This window comes from Capricornis sumatraensis, chromosome 12 (genome assembly GCF_032405125.1).
Source record: "Capricornis sumatraensis isolate serow.1 chromosome 12, serow.2, whole genome shotgun sequence".
In the NCBI taxonomy this organism is placed as follows: domain Eukaryota; kingdom Metazoa; phylum Chordata; class Mammalia; order Artiodactyla; family Bovidae; genus Capricornis; species Capricornis sumatraensis.
Genome location: NC_091080.1, coordinates 15,890,627 through 15,903,805, shown reverse-complemented (window position 1 = coordinate 15,903,805; position 13,179 = coordinate 15,890,627).

The window sequence follows — 13,179 nt, the reverse complement described above, 5'->3', positions numbered from 1 at the left end:
TGATCTCCAGCTTGCAACCTCATCTAAAGGCAGTAAGTTAGGGAAGTTTTAGAGTCTACCTCATGTGTTTCCTACTTCTTATTGATTATTGTCCTTTGCATGTTACATATTTTCTTGAAAACCATTTTTTCATATGTATTTTCCCAACTTTTTTAGTAGCTTGAAGCAGGAGAATAAAGCTGATTCTGTGACTCCTTCTTAGTTGGAAGTAGAAGTCATGCCTTTATTTTTTGATAAGTATTCAATTACTGAACTGAAAGGTTCAGTGTAAAAAACAAAGTAATTGTAGTTAAAAATCTTTACAATATTTTTTCTATTACAGCAACATTGCATTGATATTTATCTTTGGCAACTTATTATTGCTGTTATTTTACCAGCTTCTTTTTATCAGTAATGCCAAAATATTTGTATAATTAATTATAAAGAATTAAACATTAGTCTTGGATACTTTAGACTAGAAAATCAGGAAGATAAGTATTACTTCAAATACCATCCCTCCAAATAATATAATGGCTTAATAATCTGTTAAGATCAAGTGAAAGTTTGCCTAAAATACAATAGACATCCTTTTAACTGGTGTTGAAGGAATTCTGAATCTGTAACAACCTCAGATATTATCACCAAGAGAAGGGAATTGCAGAAATATGAGATCTACACTACACTGTTTTTACTCGTATGGCATTTTTAAGGCCAAGATGCCAAGAAACTTAACAAAAGCAAGTTGTAAATTAGAATGTTTTATTCAGCAGCCTCAGAGTCTTAAGAAACAAAAATTGGCATTGAAATCCACCAAAGATATAGTTCTTATTCCACATAAGTTTTTCAGTTGAAATTTCTGCTGCTCTATCTTTGGAAATGAGAGGAAAACCAAAATTTATACTCAGCCTCCAGTCAATGAAATTCTTTATTTGGTTTAGATAACTTGACTTTAATTTAGCTCCCTGCTGGAGTACAAGCTAATTTTTTTCTAAGAGCAGCTTACAATATCCATAAACTGTTTTTTACTTTTAGATATAGTGGTTGATATCTAATTTTTAAAAAATGTAACAGGCATTCCAAGACAGAAGACCACAGGAGGAAAAAAAAAGAAAAGAAAAAAAAAGAAAAAAAGAAAATAGGAAATCATGAATGGAGTTTTCTTATGTAGAATTTACATCAACAGTTTTTAATTCATTCCAGAATAGCCAAAGATGAAAAACTATTCTAGAGAGTTCAAATCTATAACTAAGAGACAATGGAAACTCTATATTTGAAGTTAAGAATAGTTGACATTAAATAGCTTGAAGAGAGAATTACAGAATGGGAAAATGAGTACACGAAAATACATCATCTGAAGAAGAATAATTTTAAACAATTAAAATACAGAGAAGGGTAGAAGAGACCTGTGAGACACAGTGAAAGATCTAACATATGTGTATCTGAACTTGTGAAAAAGTATTTGTGGATAAATGGAAAAAATATAAAGTTTAAAGTGATAATGGTTACACATTTTTCAAAAACTTTGAAAGACATGACACCACATATTTAAGAAACTTCACATATATAAAGAAGAATGAATACAGAGTTAAATACATCTAAGAACACACAGCAAAGTCATTGACATGCAAAGAAAAAATAAATGTATATGAGTAGTAGAGCAGAGGTGGAGGGGATTCATCATATTCAAAAGAGCAACAATGAAACTTGCAATAATATTCTCCCTATAAGAGATTAAAACCACATTCAGACATATACACACACACACATATTAGCAGTATTAAAATTCATTACAGTATAGAATTCTGTAGGAATTACTGTATACAACTAGGAAAATATTTTAAGTAGTCAGAATAAAGTGAAAATAGTTTCATACCTGTGAAGGAAATAGTGCAAAGAAAATAGGCAAGAATTTATGCTGGAGTATAAAAATTTTATGGAGAGTGATCCCAGATGAGAAAAAAGAATAAGATGGAACATATGTAGATATACATACATATATATATATACACATATATATACATATATATATACATATATATACATATATATATATATATATATATATATATATATATATATATATATAATGGTGTATAAGCCCTTATATTATAAATGATAAACATTACTTTGCCAACAAAGATCAGCCTAGTCAAAGCTATGGTTTTTTGAGTGGTCATGTATGGATGTGATAGTTGGACTATAAACAAAGCTGATCACCGAAGAATTCATACTTTTGAACTGTGGTGAAGGAGAAGACTCTTGAGAGTCTCTTGGACTGCAAGGAGATCCAACCAGTCCATCCTAAAGGAAATCAGTCCTGAATATTCATTGGAAGGACTGATGCTGAAGCTGAAACTCCAGTACTTTGGCCACCTGATGTGAAGAACTGACTCATTTGAAAAGACCCTGATGCTGGGAAAGATTGAAGGTGGGAGGAGAAGGGGATGACAGAGGATGAGCTGGTTGGATGGCATCACTGACTTGATGGACATGAGTTTGAGTAAACTCTGGGAGTTGGCAATAGACAAGGAGGCATGTCGTGCTGCAGTCCATGGGGGTTGCAAAGAGTTGGACATGACTGAGCAACTGAACTGAACTGAGCTCTTATAATAATAATGCTCTCAGACTGAAATATCCTGAAACTTCAAAACATGACAAACACAAAATGCAAAAGTGGTTTAGGAAGGTTAATCATTCTAATTGAATTAAGCAGAAATATGGTTAAAGTACTAATGAGTTGGGTTTTACATTATTTCATTGGCAGGAATTAAAAGAAGCCTAGAAGATGGACAAAGAGAAGAAGAATAGAAAAAATTAATAAGCAGAAGCTAAAATAAGATAAATTTAATAATAAAAATGCCTAATCCAAATGTGTCCTAAGGAGTGCTTAGAGAAATATAAAAGAGATTGGAAAAACAGAACGCACATTTTCAAGATTGGATCTGCAGATCAAAGTATCAGCAACTGCAGAAAATTCATATGAACTAAATTTCTTAATTATTAAAAAAACCAAAACACAGCTTGTATTAGATAAATGCATATATAAGTAAATAGGTTTATAGATAAAGGAAAATTAAAAAAAAATAACTGTGACAAATTAATATATGTATATTAATATAATATAAAATATAATTTAAGGTAAGAAAAATTTATAGAAACAAAGATGCATATATGGAATAAAAATATTTAATACTTTTAAGGTATACACAATTCTATATCTGTGAATGAAAGTCACTGAGTCATGTCTGACTCTGAATTCTCCAGGCCAGAATACTGGAGTGGGTAGCCTATCCCTTCTCCAGCAAATCTTTCTGACCCAGGAATCAAACTAGGTTCTCCAGCATTGCAGGCAGATTCTTTACCAACTGAGCTATCTATATCTATGAATAACCAGTATTATGGCTTCTAAATGTATAAAGGAAAATCTAACTAATATAGAGGAGAAATATATGAGTATCACCTCTCTCTTTGAAAATTAAGAAAACAAAAGTCAAAAGTAGTAAAACATCTGAACGATCTGATTACCAATATTCATATAAATGGCATATTGTAAAAGTGCACTGAACAATGACAGAATCAACATTCTCGGCAGTGCTATTTTACCAAAATTAGTGAGAGGTGAATTTTTAAATTGTCTCTACCAATTTCAAAGGAATAAAACATGCAACAAATATATTCCAACCTGAATGGAATTCAGGTAGAATTCAATAACATTTAGAAAAAAATAGAAAAATTATTATCTCTTCATATTATCTCTGTATGGACTTCCCTGATAGCTTGGTTGGTAAAGAATTGCCTGCAATGCAGGAGACACTGGCTCACTTCCTGGGTTGGGAAGGGCCACTGGAGAAGGGGTAGGCTACCAACTCCAGTATTATTGGGCTATTCTTATGGCTCAGCTGGTAAAGAATCTGCCTACAATGCTGGAAATCTGGGTTAGAACCCCGGGTTGGGAAGATACAAGTAGAAAAAATATCTCTTCATATTATATAAATTATTATATCTGCCTGCATGCTTAGTGACTCAGTTGTGTCTGACTCTTTGCGACCCCATGATCTGTAGCCCACCAGGCTCCTCTGTCCATGGGCTTCTCCAGGCAAAAATACTGGAGTGGATACTTATTTTTTTTCCAGGGGATTTTCCTGACCAGGGTTTCCTGCATTGCAGGCAGATTCTTTACAGTCTGAGATAGAGAGATTTGTCAATTCAAAAATGAGATTTAGAAAATATTTTAAACTGTATAAAAATGAAACATATCAAAAAGTACATGACAAATAAAATGGTGCTTAAAGAGAAAGCAATAGGTTTAGACAAAACTATTAGAAAAAAATGAAAGGATGACAATTCAATAATATATACATACTTTTCAATTAGGAAAATCACAGAAAATAAAACCAGAAACAGTAAATAAAGATAATGAAAATTCATATAAACAAAACAAACAAAAACAACACTATAGCTTATTTCCAGACTAACTAAATATCTAAATATGTGTCTTCTAAAAGCCACTGATTCAGAGAAGCCATTTGCATACATCTGGGAAGGATTTCTGTCCCATTTAGGTTAGAGTGAAACTATGAAATCATTGATTAGCATCCATTTTTAAAATAAAAGGAATTTTTAGCCCTCATGCTAATAAAAAGTTTTCATAAAATCAATAACAAACACAAAAACAATTCAAATTAGACAAAATATAGTTATCAGTTCAGTTCAGTTCAGTTGCTCTGTCGTATCCGACTCTTTGCGACACCATGAATTGCAGCACACCAGGTCTCCCTGTCCATCACCAACTCCCGGAGTTCACTCAGACTCACGTCCACCGAGTCAGTGATGCCATCCAGCCATCTCATCCTCTGTCATCCCCTTTTCCTCCTGCCCACAATCCCTCCCAGCATGAAAGTTTTTTCCAGTGAGTCAACTCTTTGCATGAGGTCGCAAAGAGTCGGACATGACTGAGTGACTGAACTGAACTGAACTGATTCCCTGTTCTACACATCTTCTACTGCATTCATTGTTTGTAAAATTTTTTGATAATGGCCATTCTGATTGTTGAGGTAATACCTCATTATAATTTTAACTTGCACTTCTTTCTTTGTAACCCCATGGACTGTAGCCCACCAAGTTCTTCTTTCCATGGAATTCTCCAGACAAGAATACTGTAGTGGATAGTTATTCCTTTCTCCAGGGGATCTTCCCAACTCAGGGACTGAACCTGGGTCTCCTGCATTGCAGGCAGATTCTTTCCAGTCTGAGCCACCAGGGAAGCCCATGTATAGACATATTTCCCCTTATATTTTAAGTCTATGCATTCATACACTGCACCCATACCTTCCATTTTAAAATCACTATGTTTCATGAAGAGCTGATATTCTTCCAAAATTTCAAAACTTTTGTGTGTATGTTACTAATTATGTATATTTCAAAGAGAAGTTTTATGGTTTTGAAATATGTGTGCTGTGTTAGGACAAATTGGTAAGCATAAATGTTATATATATGTATATATATACATATATATCTATATATGCATATATATATATAATAATTAGTAGTAAATATCTTCCCAATAAGAAAAATCACTATGATTTGGTAGAAAAAAAAATAAATTTAAGAATGGAAACACTTATATTCATATTTTAGGATAAAACTTTCACCTGAAGTACATAAAAATTATGTACCCCAATGTTCATCGGAGCACTGTTTATAATAGTCAGGATAAGGAAGCAACCTATATGTCTATCAGCAGATGAGTGGATAAGAAAGCTATGGTACATATACACAGTGGAATATTACTCAGCCATTAAAAAAATACGTTCGAATCAGTTCTAATGAGGTGGATGAAACTGGAGCCTATCATACAGAGTGAAGTAAGCCAGAAAAAAAAAAAAAAAAAAAAAAAAAAACACCAGTACAGTATACTAACACATATATAAGGAATTTAGAAAGAAGGTAATGATAACCTTGTATGCGAGACAGCAAAAGAGACACAGATGTATTGAACAGTCTTTTGGACTCTGTGGGAGAGGACAAAGGTGGTATGATAGGAGAGAATGGCATTGAAACATGTAAAATATCAAATGTGAAATGAATCGCCAGTCCAGGTTTGATGCATGATATAGGGTGCTGGGGGCTGGTGCACTGGGATGACCCAGAGGGACGGTATGGGGAGGGAGGTGGGAAAGGGGTTTAAGATGGGGAACACATATACACTCATGGTGCATTGAAGTCAATGTATGGCAAAACCAAAACAATATTGTAAAGTAAAATAAACAAATTAATTAATTAAAAAATAAATGTTAAAAAAATTTTATCTGAACTACATAAAAATGAATTTATTGATTCTAAGCAAATATTTCATTGACACTAAGAAACATATTCTGCACATTTAATATTTCTAACAGTGGTATACATCTCACAATTGTCACAACTGTAACAATCTTGCAATTACTGTAAGATTGTTAGCTGTTATGACACAGTTATCATTACCTGCCATGTATGACCTTTGTCTCAGTTATTCATATTGTAATTACTTCAATTGAATCATGTGCATTATTGGAAGTACACATGTCAAGTTTGATTACCATTGAAAATGTCTTTCAAAATGTTCAACTGTGTCTCAGCATTTAAACACAAAACGTTATTGTGTATGCAGAGGAACAGAAGCAGAACTGCAGGGCATAAATAAGACATTAGGGAGAAAAAATTCATCATTGAATGAATGGTTGTAATTTCAAATTTTCTTGAAAGCAACAAGCAAATACTTTCATGGTACTTGAGAGAAGAAGACACTCCCAAATAAGCAAGCTATCTTATTTTGTTACTCTGAAACACACTGACCATGGGAAAAAATTAAACAGGGAATTGTCAAATGCCTAGTAATGTTTGAAAAAGAAATAGAGACTACTGTAAACAGTTTATGTATTGTTTAGATTATCATCATATTAGAACTTTCTAACTTTCCAGTGATTAAGAACAAGTAATTACCTTGATTAAAAAAAAAAAAAAGCACCTGTGAATAGAGTCAACTAAAATATACTCATGTAATATCAACATCAAAAATTGAAAAATGTATTTCAGTATCTTGGAATAAAACTCTGGAGATTTTAATTAACTATTTGTCTAAAAATTCTGAATAACCGAGGCTAAAAAGGGCATAGAGTATTGTATTCTGTGAAAATATGAACTTGATATGAAAAAAAATTAATATAAAAAAATTGGGCTATAAATGTGAGGGAATTTTAGATATTTTCAAGTCATTTGTCATCAATGCATTTTCTGTTTGTGCTCAAAGATGGAATATGAAAAACATAGAGGATGTTTTTAAAAAACAGTTCATTTAATAATGGTGATATTTGTACCAAAAGAAAAGGAACAAGTTTAGCATACACAGGCACTAACCCTGCTAGACTGCATTTATTTGTGTAAATTTGTAGAAACAGAAGGCCTAGAAGGAAGATGGATATTTTGACCCAATGCAATTTGGGGTAGAACAGTGGTTTAGTCAAGCAAGATATCATTGTTCAAAAGAAACACACATTGCAAGTTTTTAGCTGCATAATTTAGGAAGTTTACACCTTCCTCAGTAAGAAGTGGTCTATGGGATTCATTAGAATATAATACAGTGGAATCATAGATCTATTTCTAAATTGAAATTTTAGTAAGCATGTTTTGAGGAATATCTTGGGATTGTAGAAGAAAATACATGATGAGCTTTCATGAGGGAAGTCATCAGCACTTATGAGGGAAAAGAAAACATACTGGTTATAGCATAATGTGAGTTTCTCTTCTCTTACATAGTAGTAAATTTATAGAATGGTGCATTTTATGAATAAAAGTAATGAACTATGTCTCAGAATTAATAAGAGTGGTGAAGTGAATGAAAGAAAGTGAAGTTGCTCAATTGTGTCTGATTCTTTCCCACGCCATGAACTGTAGCGTACTAAGCTCCACCATCCATGGGGTTTTCCAGGCAAGAGAATTAGAGAAGGCTGCCACTTCCTTCTCCAGGGGATCTTCCCAACCCAGGGATCGAACCCAGGTCTCCCGCATTGCAGGCAGACGCTTTCCCATCTCAGCCACCAGGAATGCAAGCTAACAGTACTGGTAAAGAACCCACCAAAGGAGACATAAGATACACAGGTTCCACGCAGTTTGGGAAGATCCCCTGGAGGAGGGTATGATGACCCACTCCAATATTCTTGCCTGAAGAATCCTATGATAGAGGAGCCTGGCAAGCTACAACTCATAGGGTCGCAAAGAGTCAGACACAACTGAAATGACTGAGCATGCACTCACGGTAAATAAAGCTGTTGTCTATTTCATATCCGTAATGGAGAAAAATGAAGGCCATGTGTCTTCAGTTTCTCTATTGAGTATATGAGTATAAAACTACCAGATAATCAACAGTATTGTAAACTTGTTCCAGAAAATAGCAATACATTTAGGGGAGATTTTGCTTTGCAACATCTTGCGATCTTTCCAGGTGTAATCTGAAGTCAATCTCCCCTACAGAGATCAGGGAGAGGCTTAAGAAAGAGACAGACCGCCCGAGATTGATCAAGAGGTAAGTTAATAAGTAGGGGAATTTACTTAAGACTAGACTTTGGTGGCCACCAAATGAGCAGATTTCTTCACCTGCCCTCCAGAACCTTATAAATTTATACTGAGAGGAATTAACTGGGTTCAGTCCAGCCTCGCATTTCTATTTCAAGGCTATATTCTTGGGGCAGCTTCTGGGAGGAGGGAAGGCAAGTTGAATGCACATTTCAAGGACAAGAAAAGGAGTGGGAGCCTCCAGTTACCTGGGTCCAGGTTGATGTCAACTGGTTTTCATGGCTTTTTCGTGACCTCTTCCAATAGGAGGAATATAATGAAGTTCAAGGAAGTCCTCTCCAAGAAGTATTACTCTGGCATGCAGATTATTTTGAGCTGAAAGCAAGAAAGGCCAAAAAGACTCAGAAAGAAACTTTGAATTTTCCCCTAATGGTTTAATAGAATTGAGGACAAAAGACTTGTTCCAAGAAGGGGTTATCACCATAGATACTTATAGAAAATATGAACTAAATGTGGTAGATGGAGAAACCAAGCAAAGACCCTATGATCAAAGTCTGCTCTGCCTCCCATTTTCCACAGCTCAGCAAAATTTGTTTACCAAATATTAACTCTTATTTCCCTTTACCTCCTGACCTCTACTTCCCTCTCCTTAATCCAGAACCATATATACATACTCCATCTTACTTTACTGTCTTTAGAATTCCTCATGCTTATGTGAATATCTCATACTTATGTATTAAATTTCATTACTCCTGTTAATATGTCTTACATCACTTTAATTATTTAAACAACTGAAAAAAAAGGGGGGGAAGGAAGGAAATAATTATATTCCCCACAATAATATCCATTTTCCTTCATGTATTACTACATAAATAAAATAAATATTAAAATTTGAGCAATTCTTTTTTTTTTAATCTTTTGACTATCTTGGATTAAAAACTTTAAAATAGAGCATGCCTAGACCCTACTGATGCTGCTGCTAAGTTGCATCAGCCGTGTCTGACTCTGTGTGACCCTATAGATGGACAGCTCCACTGTCCCTGGGATTCTCCAAGCAAGAATACTGGAGTGGGTTGCCATTTCCTTCTCCAATGGACTCTACTACTAATAACATTAAATATAACATTTACTAAATTATTATAACATCATTTGATTCTCATGATTCTTTACTATGTTCTAAGTTTATTATTGGAATGAAAACAGACATTTTCCAGTCCTGTGGCCACTGCTAAGTTTTCCAAGTTTGCTGGCATGTTGAGTGCAGCACTTTCACAACATCATCTTTCAGGATTTGAAACAGCTCACCTGGAATTCCATCACCTCCACTAGCTTTGTTCATAATGATGCTTTCTAAGGCCCACTTGACTTCACATTCCATTATGTCTGGCTCTAGGTGAGTGATCACACCATCGTGATTATCTGGGACATGAAGATCTTTTTCGTACAGTTCTTCTGTGTATTCTGGCCACCTCTTCTTAATATTGTCTTCTTCTGCTAGGTCCATACCATTTTTGTCCTTTATTGAGCCCATCTTTGAATGAAATGTTCCCTTGCTATCTCTAATTTTCTTGAAAAGATCTCTAGTCTTTCTCATTCTGTTGTTTTCCTCTATTTCTTTGCATTGATCGCTGAAGAAGGCTTTCTTATTTCTTCTTGCTATTCTTTGGAACTCTGCATTCAGATGCATATGTCTTTCCTTTTCTCCTTTGTTTTTCACCTCTCTTCTTTTCACAACTATTTGTAAGGCCTCCCCAGACAGCCATTTTGCTTTTTTGCATTTCTTTTCCATGAGGATGGTCTTGATCCCTGTTTCCTGCACAATGTCACGAACCTCATTCCATAGTTCATCAGGCACTTTATCTATCAGATCTAGGCCCTTAAATCTATTTCTCACTTCCACTGTATAATCATGCTGCTGCTGCTGCTAAGTCGCTTCAGTCGTGTCCAACTCTGCATGACCCCATAGCCGGCAGCCCACCAGGCTCTCCTGTTCCTGATATTTTCCAGGCAAGAACACTGGAGTGGGTTGCCATTTCCTTCTCCAATGCATGAAAGTGAAAAGTGAAAGTGAAGCCACTCAGTCGTGTCCGACTCTTCATGACCCCATGGACTGCAGCCTACCAGGCTCCTCTGTCCTTGGGATTTTGCAGGCAAGAGTACTGGAGTGGATTGTCATTGCCTTCTCTGCTGTATAATCATAAGGGATTTGATTTAGGCCATATCTGAATGGTCTAAAGGTTTTCCCTACTTTCTTCAATTTAAGTCTGAATTTGGTAATAAGAAGTTCATGATCTGAGTCACAGTCAGCTCCTAGTCTTGTTTTTGTTGAATGTATAGAGCTTCTCCATCTTTGGTTGCAAAGAATATAATCAATCTGATTTCAGTGTTAACCATCTGGTGATGTCTATGTGTAGAGTCTTCTCTTGTATTGTTGGAAGAGGGTATTTGCTATGACCAGTGCATTTTCTTGGCAAAACTCCATTAGTCTTGCCCTGCTTCATTCTGCATTCCAAGGCCAAATTTGCCTGTTACTCCAGGTGTTTCTTGACTTCCTACTTTTGCATTCCAGTCCCCTATAATGAAAAGGACATCTTTTTTGGGTGTTAGTTCTAAAAGGTCTTGTAGGCCTTCATAGAACCCTTCAACTTCAATTTCTTCAGTGTTACTGGTTGGGACATAGATTTGGATTGCTTCGATATTGAATGGTTTGCCTTGGAGACGAACAGAGATCATTCTGTCGTTTTTGAGATTGCATCCAAGTACTGCATTTTGGACTCTTTTGTTGCCCATGATGGCTACTCCATTTCTTCTGAGGGATTCCTGCCCACAGTAGTAGATATAATGGTCATCTGTGTTAAATTCATTTAGTCCATTTTAGTTTGCTGATTCCTAGAATGTTGATGTTCACTCTTGTCATCTCCTGTTTAACCACTTCCAATTTGCCTTGATTCATGGACCTGACATTCCATGTTCCTATGCAATATTGCTCTTTAGAACATCGGACCTTGCTTCTGTCATCTGTCACATCCACAGCTGGGTATTGTTTTTGCTTTGGCTCCATCCCTTCATTCTTTCTAGAGTTATTTCTTCACTGATCTCCAGTAGCATATTGGGCACCTACTGACCTGGGGAGTTCCTCTTTCAGTATCCTATCATTTTGCCTTTTCATACTGTTCATGCTGTTCTCAAGACAGGAATACTGAAGTAATTTGTCATTCCTTTCTCCAGTGGACTTCATTCTGTCATACCTCTCTACCATGACCCGCCCGTCTTGGGTTGCCCTGCGAACATGGCTCAGTTTCATTGAGTTAGACAAGGCTGTGGTCCAAATGTGATTAGATTGACTAGTTTTCTGTGAATATGGTTTCAGTGTGTCTGCCCTCTGATGCCCTCTTGCAACACCTACCATCTTACCTGGGTTTCTCTTACCTTAGGCGTGGGGTATCTCTTCACGGCTGCTCCAGCAAAGCACAGCTGCAGCTCCTTACCTTGGACGAAGGATATCTCCTCACTGCCGCCCTTCTGATGCTGTGAAAATGCTGTACTCAATATGCCAGCAAATTTGTAAAACTTAACAGTGGCCACAGGACTGAAAAGGTCAGTTTTCATTCCAATCCCAAAGAAAGACAATGTCAATGAATGCTCAAACTACTGCACAATTGCATTCATCTCATATGCTAGTAAAGTAATGCTTAGAATTCTCCAAGCCAGCCTTCAGCAAAATGTGAACCATGAACTTCCTGATGTTCAAGCTGGTTTAAGAAAAGGCAGAGGAACCAGAGATCAAATTGCCAACATCCGCTGGATAATGGAAAAAGAAGAGAATTCCAGAAAAACATCTACTTCTGCTTTATTGACTAATGCCAAGCCTTTGATTGTGTGGATCACAATAAACTGTGGAAAATTCTGAAAGAGATGGGAATACCAGGCCACCTGACCTCCCTCTTGAGAAATCTGTGTGCGGGTCAGGAAGCAAGTTAGAACTGGACATGGAACATCAGACTAGTTCCAAATAGGAAAAGGAGTACGTCAAGGCTAAATATTGTCACCCTGCTTATTTAACTTATATGCAGAGTACATCTTGAGAAACGCTGGAATGGAAGAAACACAAGATTGCCAGGAGAAATATCAATAACCTCATATATGCAAATGACACCACCCTTATGGCAGAAAGTGAAGAGGAACTAAAAAGCCTCTTGAAGAAAGTGAAAGAAGAGAGTGAAAAAGTTGGCGTAAAGCTCAACATTCAGAAAATGAAAATCATGGCATCCAGCCCCATCACTTCATGGGAAAGAGACCAGGATACAGTGGAAACAGTGTCAGACTTTTTTTGGGCTCCAAAATCACTGCAGATGGTGATTGCAGCCATGAAATTAAAAGATGCTTACTTCTTGGAAGAAAAGTTATGACCAACCTAGATAGCATATTCAAAAGCAGAGACATTACTTTGCCAACTAAAGTCCGTCTAGTCAAGGCTATGGTTTTTCCTGTGGTCATGTATGGATGTGAGAGTTGGACTGTGAAGAAAGCTGAGTACCGAAGAATTGATGCTTTTGAACTGTGGTGTTGGAGAAGACTCTTGAGAGTCCCTTGGACTGCAAGGAGAGCCAACCAGTCCATTCTGAAGGAGATAGTCCTGAGATTCTTTGG